This window comes from Belonocnema kinseyi, chromosome 1 (genome assembly GCF_010883055.1).
Source record: "Belonocnema kinseyi isolate 2016_QV_RU_SX_M_011 chromosome 1, B_treatae_v1, whole genome shotgun sequence".
Taxonomy (NCBI): Eukaryota; Metazoa; Arthropoda; class Insecta; order Hymenoptera; family Cynipidae; genus Belonocnema; species Belonocnema kinseyi.
Genome location: NC_046657.1, coordinates 151,664,223 through 151,679,102, shown reverse-complemented (window position 1 = coordinate 151,679,102; position 14,880 = coordinate 151,664,223).

Here is a 14,880-nt window from a genome sequence, read left to right as displayed (position 1 = left end):
GATCAAGGTTGGACCTAACACCATCCCCACAACCCACCTTGTATCATCATTAATATCAGATTTGGAAGAAGAAATGGGCAGAAAAGGTTGAAGAGTAGTTAGGATAGGGAAGGAAAAGATATATACACTGGCATACGGGCGGGATTAATTACAGGATCAGAGAAATACTCAAATGGGAAAAAGTTGAATGTAAATGTAGAAAAGACAAAGACAATGAGGTTTAGAAAAGAAGGGGGAAGGAAGAAAGAATGGACAGGGAGATGGCAGGGAATAAAGTTAGAAGAAGTAAAAGAGTATAAATATTTGGGATATATCTTGCAAACGAATGGGGATCATACAGCTCATATAGGAAAAAGGACAAAAAAGCAGCAGGGGTCATGAAACAGATATGGGGAATAGGAAAAAGGGATAAGTTAAGTATTAGAGCGGGAAAGAGGGTATGGAAATTTGAGACAAAGCTGTGTGACGGAAATGGAGGAGAGTTTGCGAGTACTTGTTTGATGAAGGTAGAAGAGAGGGGAGGGGAGCGATCGAATTAAAGAGATTGGAATAAGAAAGGATGGAGTTCTTTAATGATAACGAAATAGAAGACGGGACTGGAGCAAACTATGAAGAATTAGAAAAAAGGGAGAGGGAAAGGCAATTAATGGAAAGATAGGTGATAATTGAGGAATCAAAATACATTTAATGGTATAAGATGATAAAAAAGGAAGGACGAGATTTAGATTAGAAAACGAGGTAAGGGAAAGGATGTACTAGGAAAAAGAAGAGAAGAGAAAGTGTAGAATATGTGATTGAGATAGAGATAGGGAACTAGATATAAGACTTTATGTAAATTGTTGTAAATAAATGTATATATAAAAAGGATAAGATTTAAAAAAAATATAAAGTTATAAGCGGAAAGATTGTAAGGAATGGAAGTCATGTAAATCCTCAGGGGACACACTATGAATAAATAAGAAGAAATAAGTAATCGTATGCCCAAATACATAAGTAAATTTAATTTATATTTGATATAATAGGGTTGAACATGATGTAGAAAAGTTCACATTGTGCACAAAATCGAGTGCGATGCACGAGATATCTAATCGAAATGTGTTCTTTAAAGCCAAAAGAGCTTTAACTAAAAAGAATTAGCAATCTCTAAATTATAGTTGTCGATGCTTTAACGTTTAATTTTAAAAGGTCTCTGCAAAAATGTAGGGGAAATATATATACAAAGCGCGCGATGAGAGTGTGTCAAAAAAATTATTAAAACAATTAAATAAAGCTTTTGAGTCGCCGATTAAAGTAGATTGGTTACAGGATCTAAATATTTTCGAGCATGTCCGCTTCAATATCCAAAATTGAAAATATAGAACAATCAATTAAATCGATCAATGTTTCCAAAAATATCGCACGCTACAAGAAAAGTTGAACCGGTCTCTCAATGGTTGCCGCTGCGTGCACCAATGACCAGTCCAGTATGTAGAGTTTCCTAACCTCACATGAGCGAGATGATTTAAATTTCCTTGTCAAACTCAGAAATTTTCAAAAGATTGATCGACTTCATGAGCCGACCAGAAATTTTATTTTTGGATTTGAAAGTGCGGTCTCGCTGTACAATTGTTGAGTCCTTAAATTGATTAAATCCGATTCTCAACTCGAAATTTATATTTAATTGTCACTGTTTAAGATCAGTACCCTAATAGCACGGAACATTGCTGAAGCCCCCCTGGGACCTACCAAAGAGGAGTTACGGTCTTTTTTTACTTTTAACAACAAGTGTCTCTCAAGCAAAATCTAAAAATTTGTTATGATACTCGTGTTGGGCTCACAAAAAGCAAGTTTCTTCTTCTCTTTACTTTTTTTCACATGGTGCGTTGATTGGATCTAAATTTTGATTTTCGATTGATTTTTAAAATGTTGAAAATGTTTTTAATTTCATAAAGTAATAAAAAGTGTGCCAAAAATCGATTTAATTCGTTTATTTGTTCAAGAGTTATTATGTTTACGGACGGACGGACGGACTGCCGGACAGACCATTGTAAAAACTTGATTTTCGGAATGTAAAAAAATGAACGCGTAATTAGCGCAACTTAAGTGCTAGTTATAAGTAATACAGATACAAAGAGCGCATGAACTCTGTTACGCAAAACCATTGTTCAAAGGGCGACCGAAATGTGCGGTTCTGCGGTTGCTGGAAGAATGTCTGGTGATACGTGGTGGAATGATGAAATTCAGGAATCCCAAAAATAAAACACAGAAGCGCACAAAATAACGTTAAAAATCACAAGTGTTATCAATGTGAAGAGCAATGACGCAAAAATAATTTGAGCGCAAAAATAGAAAAGTTAAACGACTGATTAAGAAGAATTTGCCTTTTTCTATATTAAATTCGTTCAAACTTCCAATAATTTTAGATAATCTTGAGAAGGAAATAGCAGCTGGGATTGAATTAAAATTAAATCGCACAAATTCCGATATTCCGCACCCAAAGTTATAGATATATCATATGATTATATTTACCAATAACATTGAGGATGACCGCCAAGGATATAACGAGAGTATACAAAATCTTCATATTTCCTAATTAAAAGAAACATATATTAATGTATTATTGAAGAATTTGATTAAAAGTCTAACTCAAAAACATTCGAGCGCCTTCTTTGATTATATATTAACTACATTTTACGGTCGTTATGTTAATGATTATTAATGTTAAATTTGTCCTTCTGAGATATTTACATTACAGCAAAGTTAATTTCATGGAAAAATGTAATCAACAGAGCTTGTTAAAACTGATGTCATAGTTTATTTAATCTTTTACCTTTTAGAGAAATCCAGTGTTTACATAAAAAATTGATATAGTGTCTAGTATAACGACTTATTTAATATACAAAAAACAAAAATAAATTTTACAAAATATGTTAAAAAAAATGAAAACGTAGAATCTATCGTATCTCATATATGATAAGCATTAAGTTTGTCTTTGAGAAGTTTTGTCTGAAGTTATTCTTTGATTATATATAATATTTTGTAGTGGTCATTTTATAAATACTTTAATTCCTTGTCATGGTTAAATAGAAAAAGTATTTAATTTCTGAAAGAAAAAGCATAGATTATTTTTTCTTAAAATACTGTGAATAATAATAGAGATTAATTAATTTGTCTAGAATCAAGGTATCTTTACTATTCTTGCATCGAGTTTGAATAATGGTAATCGAACAATTTTTACTGTGAAACAATTTTTTTTCATGTTATTAATTATCAAGGTTTTTTTTTATTGAAAAAATGTGCACCGAGTTTTTTTCTTGGAAAGCGTCAGCATTGTGTATAGTTAACGATTTATGTACATATTACAATTGTGAGAAACTAAAAAATTTGGTGTCTTGATCCCACAATTAAAAAATTAGCGGCGTCTTAAATGACATCGTAATAAAGGACACTCAGGAGCGTATCTTCTGACTTTCGGAATTAAAATATTTCAACTGAAATTGGACACGTTCGACCTAAATTTGACTTCAAGACGGGTGCACTCTCAATTTAAATCAGTCAAAATTCGACTGATTGAATCCATAAAACATATTTGACTGGCAAAACAGTCATTTTTACTATTAAAATAGTAGTTTTGACAGACGAATCAGTCAATATTTGTTACTAATTTAATCAGTCAGTCAAAATTCCTGATTCTAGTCAAAAAAGTGACTGATTTTTAAGTCATCTTCTAAGTGGCAAGTAAATCAGTAATTTAGAAGAAAGTAAAGAAGGGTGTTGCCTATGCGAAAATAACTAGAAATTTGTTTTTATATATTACCTGGATAGTAAACTTTTCAAATATTTATTAATAGTTTAATTTTTAATTAACATTAATGATAAATAACAATAATTTTAATAATAATTATGACAAAATAAATTATAATAATAAAATTAATGATAATTTTACGGTGCCAATAATTAAACAAAAAAGGTAAGCATGAATCTTTCGTTACTTGAAACATAACATTTTTTTTTTAGCACTTTTAGAGTTTTCAGATTTAACAATTCTTCGAAATCCTTGAATTGATATTAATTTTTTTTTTCGAATTTCATTACAATCTTATCAAATCTCTTAAAACCCCATCAAATTATATTAAATAACATTTATTTATATTTCTTGAAAAGTTTTGTAATATTTTTAATTCTATGGAATTGTTTAAAACCCTTTTAAATTCCTTAAAATACCGTTTTTGGAGCATTTTAAATTAAATTTATAGCTTAAATTTTATGTTTTCTAGTTAAAAATTAGGCAATCTGGTGTACAAGGAATTGTGTTTAGTTGAAAATTCATGTATTGCGCTGAAAATTTGTATTTTTTGTGTATAAACTTAATTTTCACTATTCTTCGAACTACTTGAATTGAATTACTTTTATATTTATTGTATTATTTGTATATTAATATTCTCTATTGAATTTCTCCATTTCATTAAATATTTATAAGAAGGCATAAATGAATGATTCAATAAATCAAAAGTGACTTATTTAGGCAGTGAAAGGTACAGTTTCTATCAGTCAAAATGGCTGATAAGATTAACCAAATTTATTGATTCAAACAAAGTTACAGTCTAAATCAGTAAAAATGAACGATAAGATCGGTTAAAATTACTTGCAAAATCAGTGAACTTGACTGACAGAATCAGTTATCGAATCCGGACTAGTTAAATCAGTAAAAATTGACTGTTAATCAGTTATTTTTGACTGATTCAAATTTAGAGTGTATATTTCATTCGCGGATAGTGGCTTTTACCGTATATTTTTCGTCAAATAGAATGGAGGAATCAGTTTTTTAAGATATTTTACAATCTAAACAAATGATCAACATTTAGTGAACAATTGATTGTTTCAAAAGTCACTTTTCGAGTTTTTTTTTCATTTTTGAGCATTTTCACCAATAGCGACTATATTTTTTTCATTTCATCAGAAAGTATATGCCAAAACAAAAAAATTGAGCCCTCAAAGAACTCTTTACGATGAATTCCTGAAGGACAAATTCATTTGAAAAAAAGTCTTTCGGACCAGAATAGATGATTATCTCGGAAACCAATTGATTTTTTCATCTAAAATTTTTTTCAATATTGAGGACATAAAAAGGTATAGTTTCATTGAGTTTTGTCAAAATAAAATTATTTTAGCGGAAATGAAAAAAAAAAGAAAAAGGAAAACACAGTTTTTCGCATTTTTCTCGGACATTTTAAGGTTATGTGAAAAAGTTACTAATACGAAAGTTGTAGATTCTTTTATAATCTATATGTTTTCTATGAAACACTTTTCTGTAGGGCGTCAAGTTTCGTCGAAAATCACGATAATACGACTTTTACCCCTTGTAACCCCCCCCCCCCCCCCCCCCCCCCCCCCCCCCCCCCCCCCCCCCCCCCCCCCCCCCTACCCGTCAATCTAACCCGCCACACCCCTGCTCGAGCTTTTTTTCTAAATTGATTATGAGCCACTTTACCATTTCTATATTTCTAAGTGCTGTTAACAATTTTTTTTTCGCCTCAAGATAAGTTAATTCGCCTAAACTAGTCTTGTTTTAAGAAAAATTTAAACCAACCGGACAAGGGACCCTTTCATTTTTCGAAATGGGTAAAAGTGCGGAAACGTTAAAATCTGGCGGGTGAAAAATTACGAATAAGATAATATAAGGAGGAAAAATTCGGAAAGTACACAAATTCGTAAAAATAAATAAATGTACCTATTAGCAGGTGTATAACTTCTTATTTATGGCAACAAACAAATATTTATCACAGTGAATTTAAATATCATAACATTATAAATTTATTTTGTTTGTTAAAAATTGTTTTTAACATTTATAATTGTTGGAGTTTAAGTAGTTCCATAATAGATTTGTTTTATTAGTATAACAACTTTAAGTAAAATTAACTTTTTAATCGTTACATTTATTATAATTTCACGAAATTTGTAAGAATAGTATGCAAAACCTTAACTTTTCAATTTTGTAGGTTAAGCGAATTATGTTCTCCATCATTAAAAATTTTTTCACGAAAAAATAATTATTTTTTATCACTATATAATTTAAAAACAATTTTGCACGTACAACATAAATAGATAATATTATCTTACTTATCGGAAATCAATGTTGTTAATATGCTGTTGGTGTTCTTTCAACTGAGTTGTTTTTATATTGTATAGTGGTTATTTTCTAGTGGAGATGGCTTACTTCAGACAACAAAAATTAAAGGAATAGATGTTAGATCCTTTATTGAAGATAAAACTTTCAACGTGTCGAGAGTCTAACACTCTCCTCATCAAGAATAAAACTTCATTGAGGTCGATTTAAGTGTTAAAATTAAAAAAAAACATCCTCTCAGGTTCTAATTCTCAATTAATTAGTCTGCATGTCATTTTTGATGTTTGTTAACAAATGTTGTTATAAAATTTTCGGTTAGGATTAATGTTTTTGGATTAATGCATTCTTTACAGGTTTGACCAAACATTAATCGCATCCAAAAATTTTATCACAAAATTTTTTAACAAACATAAAAAATGACATCCAGGCTAATTAATTGAGAATTAGAACCTGAGAGGATGGTTCTTTTAATTTTACCTCATAAATCGACCTTAATGAAGTTTTATTCCAGATGAGGAGAGTGTTATACTCTCGAAATGTGGAAAGTTTTATCTTCAATAAAGGAGCTGACATTTATTTCTTTAATTTTGTTGTCTGAAGTAAGTCATCTGCACTAGAAAATTATTACTATACAATTATACTATTATGATATGATATTTATATTTACTATGATAAATATTTTTTTGCACCATAAGACGAGGAAAGTGAAGACGAAATTAGTAGAGATGAGGTGCATGAGGCGATTTCATGGTTGAAAAGAAATAATGCAACAGGGGAAGATGGCTTGGAAAATGAAGCAATGGATTATGGAGGTATCACACACATGTGCGTGGGATATAAAATGTATTCTGAAGTGCTTAGAAGGAGGTTGGAAAAACAGGTGAAGAGAAGGGAACTAGATACCACACTATTAAACAGGTTTAAGGAAAGGGGTGGGAACCATAGATAACGTCTACGCCCTCAACTATCTAATCAATAAGAATCTAGGGCGGAAGAAAGAAAAGCTATTCACATTGTTTGTAGACCTTAAGGCAGCATTTGACTCAGTTAACACGTGCATCTTATGGGTAGCTATGAAAGAGAGAGGATAAGATGATGTTTAATAAAAAGAATAAAATAAATATTTGTGGATACTAGGATAAGGGTGAAGATAGGAGATAAGAAAGGTGAGGATTTCTGGACAGGAAGGGGAATCAGACAAGGTTGTCCTCTGAGCCCACTCCTATTTACTATTCTTCTCGCAAATTTAGAGAGGAAGTTGAAGATGAAAGGAAAAGGTGGGACAACATTAGGAACGGGCAAACTGTAATCACTAGCATATGCAGATTAAGTAGTGCTAGTAGCGGATGATGAAAGAGGTATGCATTTGTTGTTGAGAGTGTTCAAATAGTATTTGAGAGAAAAGGGTTTAAGCATAAGTTTGAACAAGACCACGATGATGTGTTTCAGAAATAAAAGGGGTAGATTAGAGTACGAATGAAAGATAAATAGCCTGTTGGTATAGTGGGTTGATGAGTTTTGCTACTTAGGATTTTGGTTCGAAACGAGAGGAGGAAGCGAGCTGCAGATGAGACACAGATTGAAATGCGAGAGTAAGGTAATGGAACAAGTATGAGGTATAGGAAAAAGATGGTTCAAGAATGACTGGAAGATGAGAGTATGGATGTTTGATCTATTAGTATGGTCAGTGTTAAGCTAGTGTGTGGAAATCTGGGGATGGAAAGAACACAAGAGAATAGCAAATTTGCATCAGAGATTTTTGAGATAGATTTTGGGAGTAAGCTGGAATTTTCCAGGTTATATGCTGAGGAAAGACATAGGACGAGAAAAAATGGTGATGAGACAAGTGAAAAGAGCCTGGAACTTCGAAGAGAAACTAAAAAGAGGAAAGAAAAGCAAAATTGCAAAAGCTTGTGCCCGCGAGGTCATGGATAAAAAGAGGAGGGGTAACATGAAGCGTTTAAAATGGGAGAAGGAGAGATATAAAATGAGGCGTGAGTGTGGTATACATGATAGGGGTACAGAGTGGGAGGAAATAGAGAAAGAGATGAAGGCAAGAAAAGGAGAGGACAGATAGGAAAAAATCGCAGATTCAAGGTGGAACAGTTGGTATAGAATTGTTGAGGGGCAGAGGGTACCAGTGTACCTGGAAAAGATTAAAAAGGAGAGTAAATGGAATAGAGTAATGCGATTCAGAATGAGAGAGGCTATAAGAGCACGCAAGTATTGGATTAATGAGGAAGAGAATGTTTGTAGATAATGTAGGTATGAGCAGGAAATATAGTTGCATGTGTCAGAGAGGTGTAGAGAGACGAAGAGGGAGGGGAGAGTTCTGAAGAAAGAATCAAGTGGATTCTGAATTAAAATGGTCAGGGGTAGGAATGGATGAAAAAGCGAGAAGATTTGAGAGAGAGATGGTTGTACAGGATAGTAAAAAAGCCAAAAAATGACACCAAAAGAAGGAGAATTACGAAGTAGTGTTGCGAACTTAAGTCGAAATTTTCAATTAATAATGGTGAGAGAAATTGGAAACACAGGACAAAGTCGCAAGCGACTAGAAATAAGAATAATAATTTAGGACTTATAGAGCGAATACTTCGTAAGATAGTATAAGTCTTGTTTGTAAGAATACTTGTACAGGTTAAAAGAATTTTGAATGATTTTAATATTAAAACGACACTTAGGATTCATTGTAAACTAGATAAGTTTCTAAAATTAGGAAAAGATTATTTTGACATTTTTTAACTTTGCGATGTAGTTTAGAAAATTTGTTGATTAAATTGTGATAAATATTATGTAGACCAGATTGGCAGGTTACTTTCTACACAAACAAAAGAGCATCATGATAATTTTAGACAAAATCCAAAGAACCATCAAGTTATTGCGAAACATCAGATAATGACTGGTCATCAGTTTCATTGAGAACATGTTTTGGTTTCACAGCATGAGCCTAAAGAGTTCAAAAGACTTGTAGCTGAAATGTTTTTTATTAAGAGAGAAGGTGACAATTGCTTAAATGTATTAACTGACCTTAATAATTTTAGTCCCGTATACAGCATCATATTATACTCATTAATTTAATTTCTGATGTACTTCAGACTCTTTTGTTATTAATAATTCATTACTATTGGTATAATATTTTGTACATCATAATTTAGCCTTTAATTTAGTTAATTAAAAATCAATTTATATTAAGGAAAAAAATGTTTAAATTCGTATTTTTCCTTATTCATCTCAAGCCTCATTATTCGACTTGATTGTTGATAACATAAGTGCTCAAAAATTAAGCTTCTGGTCAAATAATAAAATAAAGTTTTTTCGTATTCCTTTGGTTAAATTGAATAAAGTAATCAGTTTCTTAAGATATTTTTCAATTTAAACAAATTATCAATATTTAGTGAAATTTAGTTCTAATTATACCGGAGCTAAAAAAATGTCTCTTCAAAAGGTTGATTGTGTTCGAAATTCTGTTTAAAATAAGCCCAGGGTGAAGCCATTTTGTCTAGTTTTTAAGTAGATATTGCATTAATAGTGTAAATTTCAATGTTTTCTTAAATTTTCAATAACTTTCGAAATAGTCAACATTTTTCAATGTTCTTGGGCTCATTTAATATTTTTTTTTTCACCGTATCACAACAGCTTACGAGTATGAATTGTAAAAAATTTCTTTTCGAATTGCAAGAACTTGAAGTTGTAACAAAAAAGTTGGAAAAATAAAAATATTATTTTTAGTAACAAAAATATTTTTGTAAAATATACGAAACATATAATCATAAAGTTTCTATGTAATTTCCCCAAAATGTATATTTATTTAATTTTTATTCTGATTTGCCTACAGGCAAGATGTTTTCATATTTATCCAACTTTTTTATTACAACTTCAAGTTATTGCAATTCGAAAAGAAATTTTTTTACAATTTATACTCGTAAGCTGATGTGATACGGCGACAAAAAGCTTCAAAATGAGCCCAGAAACAATGAAAAATGTTGATTATTTCGGACGTTATTAAAAATTTAAGGAAACATTGAAATTTACACTGTTTTTGTAATATCCATTTAAAAACTAGACAAATTGGCTTCACCCTGAGCTTATTTTAAACAGAATTTCGAAAACAATCAACCTTTTGAAGAGAAATTTTTTTAGCTCCAGTATAATTAGAATTAAAAGAATTTATTCACTCATAAAAAAAGAGGTGGCCCAAAACTTTTGCACGCCACTGTATAAAAGTTATGTTGTTTCACATTTTGCAAAATGATAATGTATTCCAGAAAAATTCATTAAAAATTTCGTCATTTTTATTACAATTTTGGAATTTTCGATTATGTTGCATATGCAAATTGCGGAACTTGTATCCAGACAATTTTTAATTTCATGTATATTGAATAAATTATATAATTGCAATGCAGGTATTTTAAAGAAAAAATAAACTTCGATTGTAAAAGTAATGGTTAGTGTTCCATTGCATAATCTGGAAGTAAATGTGCAATATATGTCACTTCCCAGTGGGCAAAAAGTTTGGCGACGTCTTTACGAAATCGCTACGACATCTTTACGACAACTTTACGAGATCCTATCTCCATATCGTTAAGGTGCCTTTACGAAATCGTAAATAAGTCGTATGCTCTGAAGATGTATTTACGATATCGCAAAGACACCGAAGCGACATGGACATAGGATGTCGTAAAGATGTCGTCAAGACGTAGACAATTTTTGTGCCCACTGGGTTAATTTGAAACAATTTGAATTCAAACTGAATGCAATTTAATATTATAAATAACGTTTATAATATTATGAATTAGAAAGGGGACATAGAATTAGCTTCTTTCTTAATGACGGAGCTTCGATCTACTACAAACAAAAATCTTTTGTACAGATTATTTTCCTCCTTGGCAAAATATGTCTCGTCACTTTGGAACAATCAGGCACCGTACTCTGAATATTTTTTTAACATTTAAAAACCAAAAAATTAAATATTACATGTATTTATGTTTATGGTGATACTAAGAAAAATTCAAAATCTATAATGTAAAATTTTATTAAAGGAAGACAGACGCATATAACAGCATTTAAATTTATATTTATCACGAGTGAAATCAAGAGTCTTTATTTTTAATAAACAGTCAAAATGATATATTTACAATAAATAAAAAGCAACCATTTTTCTATATTTTCGTTGCATTATTTAAATTGAAATAATAGTTTTCAGAAACAAAACTTACGGCAAACGGTTAATTTTTAGAAATTCTGTTATTAAAACATAAGCTTCTTTTTATACGTTGATCCTGTAATATGACAAAACTTGGTTTAAAAATGATCTTCTTCAGGTAAAAATTTCTGTATTTTGCAACACGTCATTATTTAAAACAAAGGTTAATTTCTTTCTTCAAAAGCAGTTTTAATATGAACAAAAATGTGATTTTCTTTGTCACTGCCCTTTAACTTAAACTAAATTCCTATTATTTCAAAGAAGGACTATTTATAGTCGACGATTCCCCTATGCATCCTTTTCTGATCCTTATCACATACATTTTTAAATAATAATAATAATTATATGCTTAATGCAGAAAACTAAGAAATATATTACATTTTCACTTTTTAGTTAAAAATCGTAAAGAAACGGAAAATGCATTTGTTGGTTTAAAATGACACGGTGTTTTTCATGGGAAGACTATTTCAAGATTTCTTGCCCATTGTCCCATTTTCATGGGAGGAGTACCTAAAGATACCTTGGCGCAGTGTAGGTTTCAGTTAGGCAGGGTGTTGGACGGCTGGCGTTTTGCCCTGGCTCGTTGAAAGAAGGACAAGAAAGGAGTCAATCTTACAGTAGGAGAATAAGTACTCGTTAAGACCTGCAATGTATCTAATGCGTTACCGGGTGCAATAGAAAAATGTCTCTCATTGTATGCAGAAGCTCGATATAATGGACGAATTAAGAATTACTGTTATCAATGTAATTAACTTTTACATTGAAGACGCTTCAACCATCGACCCTTTAACTAAATACGCAGCAGGAGAATGTTAAATTGTGAAGGAATCACGAACGACTGTACAGGCTAGGGCACATTCAAAGCCTCACCGAATAATTTATAAGCCCTGGAAGAGCAGGTGCGAAGCGATGATAGCAGATATTTTACAGTATCAAAATCACTGGCCTATAAAATGCCTTAATCAGTCATCCAATGGTATAAGTGAAGAAGGGTAACTTGCAATACCCAACAGGCAGTGGCAGAAATGACACTTTCTTTCAAAGAAGCCGATATTCGAAGACAATATAAAGAATGGTCACAATCGCAGGACTGGCCTATCACGCCTGCAAGGACAAGGCGGAACACAAATCCACTTCAGAACCCCGAGAGAAACAACCGATATCATAAAGACGATTTGGAATTCTCCAATGAAATAGGCCGCATTGCAGAAGAAGCACCGGAAGAGCACAGAAGGAAGTGGTAGGAAGGTAGGTCAGGCCTTTAGAGATATTATATGCTGAAATGCTCCGTCGGTTAAAGGATCGAGTCCGTCTGAAGATCAAAGACGATTCAGTTCTTAAGCATGACGAAGCTTCCTCTCATACGTCGATCACCGCCGGCAAAGTTTTGGCCAAGTTCGTCAAGGCAATACTGCGGTAGTCAACCTAAAGCCCCGATCTAACTCCCAGCGACTTTTTTTTGTACCCTCCAGAAGCGAATCGATACGATTCCAGCGGTCCAGGCGATTCGCTGAGATGCATTGACACCCTTCCGCGCGAAGATTGTTAGGGAGCCTATCAGCAATGGAAACAACGCTGGCAGCAGTGTTTTGATGCACAAAGGTCATAATTGGAAGACTTCTAGTTAGCTATATAAAAATGTTTAATACATTTTTTATTCTGTGACCAGTCTTGATACGGGCATGACACACAACGCGTGAAAAAATCGAAATCTTACAAATATTAGAAATTAAAAGAAGCTACGGCTTACAACTATTCAAAAATTGTCACTGGAATTCATACAAAGGTAAATATAACACACTGAAGAATTATATTATGTACTCATAACCTATTTAATATTTTAAATTAAGTTTCTACTTTTTATTTTAGATTGCTGGTGGAAATCAATCCTCGAGGAGAAGATACGAAAAATAATCTTGAGCCGCAGGAAAATTTAAAGACTTTTGTGGTCGAAGTGTTAAAAAATTATGCGACAATTATTATATTATTATAATTATTTCAAATAAAATTTGTATTACAGTACCCTTCAAACTGCTAGTTTATTTATTTTTATTAACTTCATTACAACTTCAATTAGATTCAATGTCCTATACTTAAGTTTCAATGCTTTGATTGAAATTTCAATACTTTCATTAAAATTTGAATAAAACACTTTGGTAAGATTCAATATTCTGTACTTAAGTTTCAATATTCTGAATGAGATTTCAGTACCTTTATTGAAATTCTAATACTTGGTTTTCAAATTAAAATTAAAGATTCTTCAACGTGCAAGAGAATTGTATTACGCCTTTAAAACAGAAATAACAAAGAGAATACAGTTCTTACAAATTGCTTTGTATGTCACTATAATGCAGTGATGCTATTTTTATAAACCGATTCCTCAAGTCCCTCAAAATACTTATTTACAGCATCGATGAATTTCTCGTTGCTTTAAAAATTATTCACCTCCGAGTCATTTTTAAGGTTAGGGAACAGATGATAGTCGGTATGGTTTAAATCTGGTGAATATGGTGGATGAGGGAACAATTCCATCTTCAATTAGTTGATTTTAGCCATCGCAACGACAAATTTATGGGAAGGTGCGTTGGTGAGGTGAAACAAGATTTTTTCTTCGCCAAGTGAGGTTGTTTATTTTTGACTTCCTCCTTCAATCGTTGCAATAACTCTGCGTAGTATTGACCTGTGATGGTTTTATCCTTCTCCAGGTAATCATTAAAGATAATTCCTTTTGCATTCCAAAAAACAGTCCCCATAACCTTATTGGCCAATAAAATTGTTGTTGCCTTCTTTCGGGTTGGTTCACCTGATCCAATTTATTGTTTCGAGTGTTTTTTTACTTTCTGGAGTATATTGGTTAATCCAAGTTCCATCCACAGTTATGAATCGACGCAAAAGTTCCCTGAGGTTCACTTGTACAGCACCAAATTTTCAATTGAAACAGTTTTCCTAGTCAATTTTTCATCGACTCTTAACAAACTTGGCACCCACTTAGCATAGTGCTTCTCTATGCCCAAATGTTCATGTAAAATATTTCGTACACGCTCAGTTGACATTCTTGTAGGCTCAGATATCTGCTTGCCTTTAATCTACGGTCCTCTATCACCATTTCATACATTTTTTCGATCATTTCGGGATTTGCGACCTCAACGGGGCGTCCTGAACTTGGTTCGTCAGAAATGCTCATGCGACCTTCCATAAATACAGAAACTAACTGTTTAACAGTCGAATATTCTGGAAAAGAGTCTTTCAGTGTGGAATCCATTTCTTCTTTAATTTGAGGTGGTGTTAGGCCTTTTGAATAAAAATATTCAATGACCACAGTCTACTCTGATTTTTTAATTTTTGCATAAACAATCGAGGTGTATTGTCCAGTAGGCTCTCGAATGTATACTAATAGAGCAATCGACTTGAAAATTTAAATACAAGCTAGTGGAATATAGTACTATAGAAGACAAGTTAAAAATCTGACCTTCTGGTGCCCTCTCTAGGTCAGACAGGAAACTTTTCACCTAACCCTCATATATTATAAGCATCGCTTCGTCAAACCTTCTTTGTCCTGCACTCGTTT